Genomic DNA, 13,652 nt, shown 5'->3' with positions numbered 1-13,652 from the left:
TAGAGGGACATTAAAGACGCAAAGTGACTGGTTTACAAGTTTTCAAGAGGGAGTTTAGTTTCAAGAGCCAGTCAGAGTGTTCAGGGGAAGTTTGAATCCCCACTGAATAGTTTTCATCTTGTCTAGACAGGTCTGGTAAAAGGAGATGGGGATAAGATTCTTATGATTCAATAGTGAGTAATTGTTATCATGATGAATTGTGATTGTCACAACTGTAAAGGTAAAAGTTTTATTACAAAAACAGGAGAGTAGTTAATCTTACAGTCCAGAAACAGAGGACCATAGGACCATAAAGGGAGAAGAGCACAAGTGGAATGCAGGACCCTATTCAGAGAAGCAGTGACACCAGAGATGGAGGCAGATAATGATATGGAGAGATAGAGCAGCCAAAGGACTCATAGAAAGAGAAAGGCTGTGTGCTGGCAGCCAGGAGGCAGGCTTGCAGAATGTGCCCTTTGGTTGTTTAAATGATTCTATATTCCTGAGTGTTTTTGTGTATATAAAACAACAACAAAAAACCCCAGAGGGAATAGAAGCAAATACTGTTGAATGATTAAAAAAAAAAAAAATCAAGCAATGTATTGCATTAGGCAAATCTGCTGCAAAAGACCTCTTGAAAGTGTTAAAAAGTGAAGCTATCACTTGGAGGACTATGGTGTACCTGACCCAGGCCTTGATATTTTCAGTCACTTCATATATTTTCAAACGCTGAACAATAAATGAGGAAGACTGAAGAAGAATTGATGCTTCAGGACTGCCAGAAGAAAGAACAAATCTGTCTTGAAAGAATTATACCCAAAATGCTCCATAGAAGTGAGGAATGTGAGACTTTGTTTCACATACTTTGAACATGTTACCAGGAAGGACTAGTCCCTGGAGACAGATATCATGCATGCTAAAATAGAAGGCCAGCAAAAAAGAGGAAACTCCTTAATGAGACGGATTGACACAATGGCTACAACAATCGTGATGACTGTGAGGAATGGGCAGTCTTTCATTCTGTTGTGTATTGCTTGTTAAGTGCCATCCTGTCAGTTCCACTATAAGTCATTGGAACCAAAGGCACCTAACAATAGCAGTTTTCTTTTTCCTCAACTCTCTGGAGAAATTTAAGAAAGACTTATGCCAATTCTTTTAAAAAATATTTGGTAGAATTCCCCAGTGAAGTCATCTGGTCCAGGACTTTTGTTTGTTGAGAGGGTTTTTGTTACCATTACTGAATCAATCTCTTTACTTGTTATAGGCCTGTTGAGACTTTCCATTTCTTTGGCTTTCTTGTTTTGTGCTTTTTCTCTCCTGGGAGGATTTGGAACTGAGATCCTTCCATTCAATCATCCATCCATCCATTAAATATTTTTTTAACTCTCTTTTTAAGCAGTTCCCAGTGGGGTGTTGATGGGGTCCCCCAGCTCCTCTCAGCTGTGTGCACTGTGATGACTATGCAAGGGGTATGCGTCATGGACTGTTAGTTTAATAGCCTCCTGCTCCCAAAGGCAGGATTTTCCAGAGACAGTGTATGAGGAAGGTGCTGTCATGTGACAATTCAATGGCCCTGGGGTGCTCTGTTATTCTCATCCAAATGCATGCTTTATCCTCTTCATCCTCTGTGAGTGGACCACCCTTGTGACATCTTTTCCTTCAAGTGGTGGCCATTTTAAAGAGATGGCAATTTGGTTCATTGTACTCAGTTACTGTCATGGTTGGAGTCCCCGGCTGGGGCAAAAGCCTAAAGCTCTTGGCTGCCAACCAAAAAGCTGGTTGGTGCAAGTTCAAAGAAAGACCCAATGATTTACTTCAGAAAAAAACTGCCACTGAGAAATGTAAGACACAAGGTTCTACTCTGACACACATGGGGTCGCCATGAGTTGGAGATGACTCAACAGTAACTTGTGTTTGTTGTCATGCTGGTTCTTAGCTCACCGGTGGCTTGTTCCATGCAGGCTGTCCACAAGTACTGTCTTTTTGCACCTATTCCACAAGGTTATGCCTCTCCATACCATACCACCACACTATCTCTATGTTATTGGGGTCCCTGCTCATTTTGTCTGTGCCTGTAGGTGGGTGGGGTTCTTCTTCCAGTAACCCCATGGTACAATCCAAGGTTGGTGAGCCAATAGGAAAAGGAAAGAGAACCTGCCATCTGTGTCTCTGTTATTGCCAGTTCTACTTTGAGTATTAATATTAATGGCCTATCAACTCCTTAGGTTTGGGATATCAAAGGGTAGGTACTTCCGAGAGGAATGACTGATGCATGCACAACCTTGGTGAGAGCAACATTTACTTTCAATGGCCTTGAATAAGCTAAGCAGGAAGCCCGTTAATGGAGAGGATGCAGGGAGAAGAGCAGGCACAACCTGATTGTGCTGAGTCAGCCTGCCTGTCTGCATGCAGCTGACTCCCAACAAGTGCGCAAGTGACCTCTGCTGGCAAGATCTTCTCTTGGTCTTCTCAGAGCTTTTAGTGAAGGTGGTTAGAGTAGTCAGGGGAATCCACACAGATCTTGTCCTGCCACCGTATGTAGGCTTTCTCACAAATGCAAACAACTTGTTTACATTACTCACATTTCAGATATAAACATGTTTTCTTTTCCTTTTTAAAATTACTTTTCTCAAAAAAAAAAAATCTTTAAAAACAGAAACATGCTTATAACTTTATTTATTTATTTAAATAGTGTGTCTATAATTTGACAAAGTAAGGTAAAAACACTGTCCGTGTTATGTTCATGTTGTGGGGACTGGGAAAGGAGGATGAGACATCCTTTATAAAGTCTGATACAAGCCACATAGCTCATTTCATCACTATGTATTGCTCCATCACATTTCACCTGCAAATAAACATGAAATGTTGGACAAGGCCCTAGCCCACACATAAGCCATGCAGACCTTTTTATTGAACTCTCAGAGCACATCTGTCATGGGAGAGGAAGCAAACTTGAACTCATCATAACAGGCCTTAAGGGCCATGCCGGTGGAGTCACTGACTGAGCAGCTCTAGTCCACAAAGATCAACTAGGAAGAAAGACCTGGCAATCTACTTCCCAAACTCAGTCAATCACTATCCTACGGATCACAGTGGTCTGATCCATAACTGATCCTGAGGATGGCGCAGGGCCAGACAGCACTGCATTGTGTATAGCATCCCTAAGAATACTCAACAGCCATAACATAGGTTCCCACATGGAAGCTTCTTCATAATATGTCAGCCCTTTGATAAAAAAAAAAAAAAAAAAAAAAGATACTGCATTGTGTGTACAGAGCATTCTCATTTGAGTAAAAAAAGAAAATATATGTAAGTTCAGACACACAAATATGTAAGCTTGGGTACGCATAGGCTCTCTAAGAAAGGAGACCCAAGATCTGGTAACAAAGTATGCCTTTCGGGAGAAACTTGGGGCCAATGTGGGAAGGAGACTGTTCCCAGGTGATGCCAAGAGTCAAGTGCTCAAATACTAGCTGAAAGGCTGGTTGTTAGAAGTCGCCTGTTGTTGTGTTTAAGTACCATTAAGCTGATCTGTCTCACAGTGACCCTGTATAGGGTTTCCAAGGAGCAGCTGGTGGTTTGAGCTGCTGACCTTGTGGTAGCACACCAGGGCTCCACCTAGACATACCTTAAAAGACAGGTCTGGTGATCTGCTTCCAAAAGGTCAGACTTGAAAACTATAGAAAAGTTCTACCTCTACACACATGGAGTGCCATGAGGCAGAATTAACACAATTGCAATGCCCCCTCCCCAATTCTTTTCTATTGAATTATTTGTAAGTTCTTTTTGTGTTTGTGTTTGAGAGCTCCTTACATACGCTATTGCATATTAGAAAAGCTCACAGGCTTAGTTCTGGGGCCCTCCAAGCACCACCACCATCTTGATAAGAGTATGATTCATGACCATGAGGCTCTGGTACCCCAATTCCCATTAGAGGCATGTACTGGCAAGTCCCTGACAGTGAGATTGTCTCTCCCTGGGCTGGCTAAGTAAGGGGAGTAATCTACTTTCAAGCATACTCTACCTAAGGGCAAAATTTTTACATTGCTTGTTTGTGGTCAGAATGAATTCACTGGAGGCTGTATTTATGTCAAAGACTCAACATGGAGTTAAGGCTCCCCTGGTAAACTGGAGCTTTCCACAAACCAAGTGCTTAGAATTTAATCTCTAAAATTCCCTCTAATTTAATCTCTAATAATTCCCTCTAATTCCCCTGAATTATTTTCAGGGATGCATGTATGTGAAAATATACACAACAAAACACACCACTTCCACAATTTCTACATATCCAATTCCGTCACATAGGCTACGGTCTTCAAGGTGTGCCACCTTCCTCAACAACCTTTTCCAAATTTTTTCACTATCATTAATACAAACTCAAGGAGCTCTGGTAGCATAGTGGTTATGAATCGGGCTGCAAACTGCGAGGTCAGCAGTTCGAAACTACCAGCTGCTCCGCGGGAGAAAGATGAGGCTTTCTGTTCCCATAACCCTGTTCAGGTTTGCTATGGGTCAGAACTGACTCGGCGGCACTTAACAACAACAATACAAACTCACTGGTCCCTAAATTTCTCATCTATCCTTTCAACCTTTCAAGCTGCTGTTGGCAATTTGATTATGTATAATTCTTTAAAAGAGTGTAATGCTTAATGCAGGCATTCTTTTCTGATTAGGTTACACTATTATTTGGTCCTAAGGGAGAGTTTTTGTTCAAGGTTAAAGATTTCCTCAGGGTAATAGTTTCACAAGGGCCAGCTGGTTTCCAAGGCTCCAACAAGTCTGGATTCCATGAGAAATTGAAATTCCCTTCTTTATTTTTATTAGGATTGGTTTTTCTAAATCAGGATTCTTCTATAGAATCCTTGACCTAAATGTAGCCAGGTGCCATCCAGTTCTTTGGTCTCGTGGCAAACGAGGCAGTTGTTTATTGGAGGCGATTGGACAAGTATTCAGTTCTGAGGGGACTTTTGAGTTAGGAATTGAGAAATAATTATGTCTGTAGATGGGAGTGGAAATGGGTATTTCGATGAGGCTAGGAGCTTGTATAGAAATATGGTAAGATGAAAAGCCAGGCATTTGGGGGAGAGGTGACAGGCCCCATCTTAATTATTTGCAGGACCAGGGTTAAGTATACATGTTGTTGTTGTTAAGTGTCATTGAGATAGTTCCGACTCATAACGACCCTGCATAGGGTTTCCAAGGAGCTGCTGGTGAGTTTGAACCACTGATCTTGCAGTTCAAATTGACCTGGTGATCCAGTGCTTTATCCTGCACCACACCAGGACTCCAAGTACACTTGGAGAACTATATATCATGTATTTGGAGAACTATATATCATGTATCTATCTATATATCTGGAGTCCTGGTGTGGCACTGTGCTGGACTGCAAGGTTGGTCTGAACCACAAGGTTGGCAGTTCAAGCTTACCAGTCAATCCTCGGAAACCCTATACAGGATTGCTATGGGTCAGAACCAACTTGATGGCACTTAGCAACAACAACTACAACAATCTATTTATATATGTGGCCCCAAAATATGGTGCTGTAGGATAGGATAAACACTAGATCGTAAGATGGGTTAGAACTGCAGGGTTAGCGGTTCAAATTCACCAACCGTTCCTCAGAAACCCTAGACAGGGTCACTGTGAATTGGAACTGACACAATAGCACTTAACGACGTAGATTTAAAAGTTATAAATCAGACTAACAAACTGCTAATTAAATATGTTCTCCCCTGACAAATCTACCTTTGTAACAATCTGAAAGGCCAGGTTTGACTTTAGAATCCTTGGGTGCTCCATAAGGGAATGAGATCACATGGAAAGAGCTGACTCCAGGTGCCCCTGAACCTCACCTCCCCAAATCCTGCTTCATTTCATGCTGGGAGGGCCTTGTGTACTTACATACCGGCACTGCAACTACATTCATCACAAACTCTGTCCCCTGCAAACAGCTGCCCCTGGATCATTATTGAGGCCTAGGGTATGACAGCAGCAGGAAAGAAAGCTGAGCAAGCTCTGGAAGTGCACTGGCAGGGAATTCTTGGGCCCTGAGCACCTGAGAGTGTGGTCTGGGAGACTCTGGGTGAGCACATGCCCACTGCCTCTGTGAGGTCAAGCCCTCTTGCCTGGATCCAAGGATAGCACCGAGTGGTGAGAAGGACCCAGTGACTGGAATGTTGTCATAGTCAGCAGAGTTGGCTAATTCTCATTTTGATGAGAAATGATAAAAATGTTGTTGTTGAATGCCACAGAGTCAGTTCTGACTCATAGTGACCCCATATAAGATTTCCAAGGAGTGGCTGATGGGCTTCAACTGCCAATACTGCAGTTGGTGCAATTGGAACTGACACAATAGCACTTAACGACGTAGATTTAAAAGTGATAAATCAGACTAACAAACTGCTAATTAAATATGTTCTCCCCTGACAAATCTACCTTTGTAACAATCTGAAAGGCCAGGTTTGACTTTAGAATCCTTGGGTGCTCCAAATGTCAAAAATGTTGTTGTTTTTGTTAAGTGCTGTTGAGTCGATTCCGACTCTGTATAGGGGTTCCAAGGAGCAGCTTGTGAGCTTGAACCACCGACCTTGCAGTTCCAACAATTTTGCAGTCTGATGCTTTAGTCCACAGTGCCACACCAGGACTCTACCAGTCAAAAATAATGTCCCTAAATTCTTTCCTTTGTTTTTTAGGAAAATAAAACTTTAGAAATGATGGGGTAGGATTTGGAAAGACTTGGGAAATGGCCTGCTGCTCTTCTCACTTGTCACCCTTAAATAGATGTGGTGCATGTCCAGGTCTATTTGTGGGGCTTGGAAATAAACTAGAACTTACAGGGCCTAAGATACAGTTCCGAGTCCTGGTGTGGCGCTGTGGGTTAATGCGCCAGACTGCAAAGCCGTTTGAACAGCAAGGTGGGCAGTTCAACTCACCAGTTTCTCCTCGGAAACCCTACACAGGGTCACTATGGGTTGGAACCGACTCGATGGCACTTCACAACAACAGAAGATGTAGTTGTTCCGCAGGAGCAAGATGAGACTTGCTGCTCCCGTCAAGATTTACAGCCTCGGAAACCCTGTACAGGGTCACTATGAGTTGGAACCGATTCCACGGCACACTATCACCACCACCACCAAGATACATCCCTGGTGTAGGGCTGTAGGATAGTGCACTAGACTGCAAAGTCAGTTTGAACTGCAAGGTCAGTGGTTCAAATCCACCAGTCGCTCCTCAGAGACCCTATACAGGGTCACCATGAGTCAGAATTGACTCGATGGCACTTAACAACGACAAGATACATACAGGAGTCCTGGCGTGGTGCTGTAGGATAAGCACTGGACTGTGCTTAGATAACCACAAAGTTCGTGTTTCAAACCCACCAGTCACTCCTTTGAAACTCTATAGGGGTCTCCGTGAGTCAGAAATGATATAACGACACTTAACCATAACAACAAGCTCCATCGTATCTCAGGTTGTCAGAGTTTGGGAAGAGAAACTGGCCACTCTGGGGGTGAGTCAGCTTCTCTCTGTCAATGAGCCATTGTTCATGTGAAGTGAATCACCTTTTTGAAAAAGAGGTGGCATTTGCCTGTCCTTCCATTGTTGTTGTTGTTAAGTGCCGATGAATCAATTCCGACCCATAGAGACCCTGTATAGGGTTTCCGAGGAATGACTGGTGAGCTTGAACCACTGACTTTGCAGTTCAAATGGCTTTGCAGTCTGGTGCATTAACCCACAGCGCCACACCAGTCCTTCCATTAGAAGGGACAAAAAGATGTGCACTTCACAACAACAAGGGAGGAGAAGATGCCGATTTTCAGGGCTGTGAGATTATGCAGCAGGGGGCATTGAAGTAGTTGGAAGATTTCTCCCTGAGTTGGGTGGAGATTCACCTCAGGTTTGAGTGCTCTAATTCGAACATTTGTTGTTGTTAAATCGGCTCTGATTCATGGTGTGCTTATATACGTGTAACAGAAGGAAACGTTGCCTAGGCCTGTGCCTTCTTCATGATCTCTGCTCTGCCTAAGTTGACTGTTGTCATCATTGCATCAGCCCATCTCATTGAGGGCTTCCCTCATTTCCGCAGATCCTCTACTTGATTCTTTTCTAGCAATTGGTCTTTCCTGATGATGTGTCCAAGCCTTGTTGTTGTTGTTGTTAAGTGCCATCGAGTCAATTCTGACCCATAGCGACCCTGTATAGGGTTTCCAAGGAGAAGCTGGTGAACTTGAACCACTGACCTTGCAGTTCAAATGACTTTGCAGTCTGACACATTAGCCCATAACACCACATCAGGGCTCTAAACTTTAGGCACTTCCAAATCTGATCTTTTTGAATAGTTGACTAAAAGTCTTAGATTTTAATTATTTATAAAGAAAAATAATATACAACATATATACATACTTATATATCCATTCTATCCTGGTTACAGAAAGTGGAGCAAAAGTATGTTTTCCATTTGTCTTGGACCAGATGAGATCATATTTTTTAGCACGAACCTAAAAAGAGACTTGTTTAGATAATCCTTGAAACCAGTTGGTGCCCTCCTCATTTCTTTTCATTAATACCATGTTTGTAATTTCTCCTCTTTCTCAAATTCTTGATAGATAACCCCAAGGTCTCTGGTTCTCCAATGAATCATGTTATGCTCTGCCTTTCTATCAGACTCTAGAACTCGACTGCTTGGGCTCAACTGTTTCTCTGTACACCAGCTGTATGATGCTGGGTAGATTATTTATCTGTGTCTTGGTTTTCTCACTGTGGATTATACCCTATAGTAGATGGTCTCTATAGATGGATGACAATCAATGTCTTCCCTCCCTGCCCATGCTGCCATTCCCCCACTGAGAAGTATAGTCCATCTCTCTACATCTCTTGCACCTGAGTTAGGATGTGACTCTGGTTAATGTGCTGGACTGCAAGGTCAGTTTGAACTGCAAGGTCAGTGGTTCAAGCTCACCAGCCACTCCTTGGAAACCCTATATAGGGTCGCTATGAGTTGGAAGTGACTCGGAGACTTTTAACAACAATATTTGTAGCTACTAGAATATGGTAGAAGTGATATTGCACTGATTTGAGGCTTAGACTTTAAGAGGATTAGCAGTTTCCGCTTCCTGCCTTTTGGAACTGTGAACCACTGTGCAGTAAGTTGGGGCTTCTCTGTTGGATAGAGGCCCGTGCTTGAGGCTGCTGGAGGAGGAATGAGGCACCAAGTTTGTGAGTGAAGACATCATCTTAGACACTAATGGATTGATAATGTTCCCCCTCCCCCAAAATATGGGCCAACATGAATGGGCCAGTTAGGTAATGATGGTGTCACCCCATCCCCCTCCTCTACTCTGATGTGATTTGCTGTGCTCAGCCCTAATCGGATGTGATTACCCTGTGTGCTGTAAATCCTCACTTCTATGATGTTAACGAGGTTGGATGAGCTCTACAGGATTAGGTTGTATGATGAGTCAATATCTTTTGAGATATAAAAGAGATCAAACAATCAAGTAGAGATCAGAGGGACCTAGTATCACCAAGAAAGTAGACCTAGGAATGGAGTGCACCTTTTGGACTTGGGCTCCCTGCACTGTGAAGCTCCTAGATCCAGAGGAAGATTGATGCCAAGACTCAGGGAGATCTTAAAGGAATGTTGGCCTACAGATTCTGAAAGGAGTCAAGGACATTTCTCCAGAGTTAGCACCCAGATTTGGACATCTATCTAGCCTCTGAAACTGTGAGAAATATATCTCCAATTATTGAAGTCATCCACTTGTGGTATTTCTGTCATAGCAGCACGAGAGAACCAAGACAGACACTAAACCCAGTGGAGCTTTTAGATGATTCCAGCCTGGTATACAGTGTTTGCCAATTTATGTGGAGTAAATACTCCCTCTATGAATTATTTTAAACTACCAACAGGATGTCACTGAACATGGTGTCCTCCCCCACCCCCAACCCCCGCATCTGACTGCAACTGTGTGAGAAGCCTCACTCAGCTGATTCCAGTCAAACCACGGAACCATGTGAAATAAATAACAATCAGCGGTGGCTTTAAGTAACTAAAATTTGTGGTGTGGCGCTGTGGGTTAATGCACTGGACTGTGTGGTCAGTTTGAACTGCAAGGTCAGCAGTTCAAACTCACCAGCCACTTCTTGGACCCTATACAGGGTTGCTATGAGTCGGAACCAGCTTGATGGCACTTCACAACAACAATGTAGCAAAAGATAACCATACCACACTGCTAATGGGAATAATAATGTCTACTCCACAGAGGTGAGGATTAAATGAGTTCATACTTGTAAGATGCTTAGGTGGATGCCTGGTAGTATCGACTCTGAAGGGTGTAGAACTTCACACATTCACTTTGAGGAAAGGATGGTAGTTGTCAATGTCTCTGTCTCAGTTCCAGGCCTTCCAATAAATACCTAGTCAATGTGGAGCCAGTTGATGGTGGTGAAAACAATGTCCAAGAAACCAAAGGCTTGGTGTTGTTCCTGTCTTTATAGAGTCTGGTCAAGTCCCCTAACTTCCCTTTGCCTTAGTGTTCAAATGTCTTTAAAACACAGACACTAATGACTGTCACAACAACAGGCACGGAGAGGGACAAATATGAAAATAGTTGTTAAAGGGCTGTGATGAACATGGATTCTTGAGTCTTCCTGACACACTTCTATTTATGTTTATCAGACACTAGGGTTTGCATTTCTTATATGACATCAGACTCTGTAGTTATTGACTGGAGACCTGGTGTGGCACTATAGGATAAACACTGGATTGCTAACCACAAGGGCAGCAGTTGAAACCCACCAAGCAGCTCCTTGGAAACCCTACACAGGGTCTCTATGAGTTGGAACCAACTCAATGGCACTTAGCAACAGTTGCTGACTACAACTAGTCTCTTACTAATATTCTCAACGCTCTTGCCTCTTCATCCTGTTTCTATCCTGCCTGATGGAACCTTGACCCTTAATCCTTCCATTTATAACTACCTTCCTATGTCTTTCTCCACCCCTTGCTAGTCAAGCTTCTTGGAGCAAGAGGCCTCACTCATTGGCTTTGTCTAAGTGCCTCCACCTGCCACCCCCCCCCCCCCCCAGCATACACCAATCGCTCGTGCCATGGTGACCAGTTGAGTGACTGGAGCTGGCTCATCTCTACCCAACTCCATGTTCAGTGACATCATGTCAGTAGTTTAAAATAATTCACAGAGGGAGTATTTATTCCATATAAATTGGCATCACATATATCAGAGCTTTTGCCCTCCCCTAGAGAGCTGGTTAAATATTTACCAGCATACCACTGTCAACAGACTTCTAGCTACTGAGTGCAAAGGACACTTTCCATCACTGGCTTCAGCTGCACTTGACATAATTGTTTACTTCTTTATGTGAGTACCTTCATCTCTACCTTCCTAGCTTCCACTCTACCAATTTCCCTCATCCTTCTCTGGCCTCCTCTCTGCCTCAGGCTCTTATCTGACTCATCTTTCAAATATTGGCATTTTTCCAGGATTCTTCTTCCTCTATACAGTAGTCATGGGGAACATCTTTCATCCCTAGTGTTTCAACAACCCCAAAGCCAAAAGGTTAGCATTGATCCCTCCTTCACTCTTACTTCTGATATTCAATCCAACATCAGTCTGGCCTGTTTCATATCCGAGTAGTTCTTAAATCCTTCCCCTTCTCTTCATCTTCACTGCCATCACCTCATTCAAGTCCATATAATTTCCAGCCTGCACTACTGAATAGCTTACTAAACTCTTCTGTCCTGGCCAACAGTGTCTTCTAGGCCATTCTCTACATTTCAGCCACAGTGACATTTTTGTTTTTTTAGCAATGTTGTTGTTAAGTGTCGTGGGGTCGGTTCCGACTCATAGTGACCCTGAACAGGGTTTCCGAGGCTGTAAATCTTTACAGGAGCAGAAAGCCTCATCTTTCTCCCGTGGAGCAGCTGGTAATTTCGAACTGCTGACCTTGCAGTTCGCAGCCTGATTCGTAACCACTTACACAACTAAAATACCTCTTCTAATCCCACCCTGTTTTAAACAATTCAAAGGTTTTCTGTTGCTCTTAGGATAAGACCCAAATCCTTAGCATGGTCTGGGACAACATGAGTGCTGTGGCTTCTATCCTGAAGACCCATTTCAAATCCATCTCATGCACTTTGGCTTCTAATGGTTTCCAATACACTTTGTTACCTACTGAAGCAGATTTTTGTAAATGTGATGACTGATGTTCGGAAGCCCACTCCGCTTTTAATTCCTATCCTTTCAGATGTTGGCTCAAAAGTTATTTCCTCAAGGATGACATCTTGAACTTTCAGTCTAAATTAGCCCCACCTATTAGGTGTCCTCAAGGAGCTCCGGTAGCGTAGTGGTTATGAATCAGGTCTTGCGCAGCAAATTTGCCAAATGCAATATGTTGTTTGATTTCTTAACTGCTGCTTCCATGAGGGTTGATTGTAGATCTAAGCAAAATCAACTCTTTTCTCTATTTATCTTGATGTTATTTATTGGTCCAGTGGTGAGGATTTTTCTTTTCTTTACATTGCGATGCAACCCATAATGAAAGCTGTAGTATTTTAAGTCCTCTTTGCTTTCAGCAAGCAAGGCTGTATCACCTGCATATCATAGCTTGTTAATGAGTGGCTATGCTAGGGTTTATGATTCCACTTTTGAATATGTTTAGAATTTTCCCTACTGAAAGGTTAAATGGTGTCCTGGTGTGGGTGGTGCTGTAGGAAAAGCACTGGACTACTAACTGCAAGGTCAGCAGTTCAAACACAATACAGGGTTGTTATGCACTGGAACAGACTCCATCACACTTAACAGGTTACATATAGAATCCGAATCTGACTTGCTCTTACCCCTTTGACGCCCACCCTAGCCGAAACCACTGTTATCTCTCACCTGGACTACTGCCATAGCCTTTCACCTGATCCCCTGTCTCATCCTTGCCCTGCCCTGAAGTCTACTCACTCCACTGCAGTGAAAGTGAAACCCACTGCCATCGAGTCAATTCCAAATCATAGCAACTCTGTGTAGGGTTTCCGAGACTGCAAATCTTTATGGGAAGAAACAGACTTATCTTTCTCCCACAGAGCAGCCCAATGCCTAAGTCACAGTGAGCCTTTAAACCAGAGTAGGTCACTTCACTCTTCTTCTTAAAGCCCTGCAAAGGCTTTCCATCTTGCTTGAACCATGTGATTCATCTGTCTGACCTCATATCGTACCATTCAGCCCTTCATCTGCTTCCCAGCACCCTCCTATCAGGATCAAAGTCCACAAGGCTCTTGTTTCCCAAGCCCCAGCCTTATGGGAAACTCATCTTCACTGGAAGTTCCATTGATTTAGGCACTCCTTCTTAGGGCCCTGTTCTTGAAGCTCAGGTTCCATCAGCCCCAACTCAGGGTCATCTCTCTCCATTTGGTTCTGAAGCCCTAGGAAGCGAGAACAAGCTCAGAGCTTGTCAGACTTTTTTGTTTTCATCTGTTGCCTCAACAGTCTCCTGCCTTAAGGCGCTTGTTCTTCTATCTGTATAGCCCTGTTGTTAAGTGCTGTAGAGTTGGTTCAGACTGATGGCAACCTTGTATACTTTCTGAGGAGCAGCTGGTGAGTTTCAACCACCAACCTTGCAGTTCAAACTAATCTTATGGTTGAGTACTTTTTCTAGAACACCACAC

The sequence above is a fragment of the Chrysochloris asiatica genome, unplaced genomic scaffold, assembly GCF_000296735.1.
Source record: "Chrysochloris asiatica unplaced genomic scaffold, ChrAsi1.0 scaffold00136, whole genome shotgun sequence".
In the NCBI taxonomy this organism is placed as follows: domain Eukaryota; kingdom Metazoa; phylum Chordata; class Mammalia; order Afrosoricida; family Chrysochloridae; genus Chrysochloris; species Chrysochloris asiatica.
Note: the sequence above shows the minus strand (reverse complement) of the source record.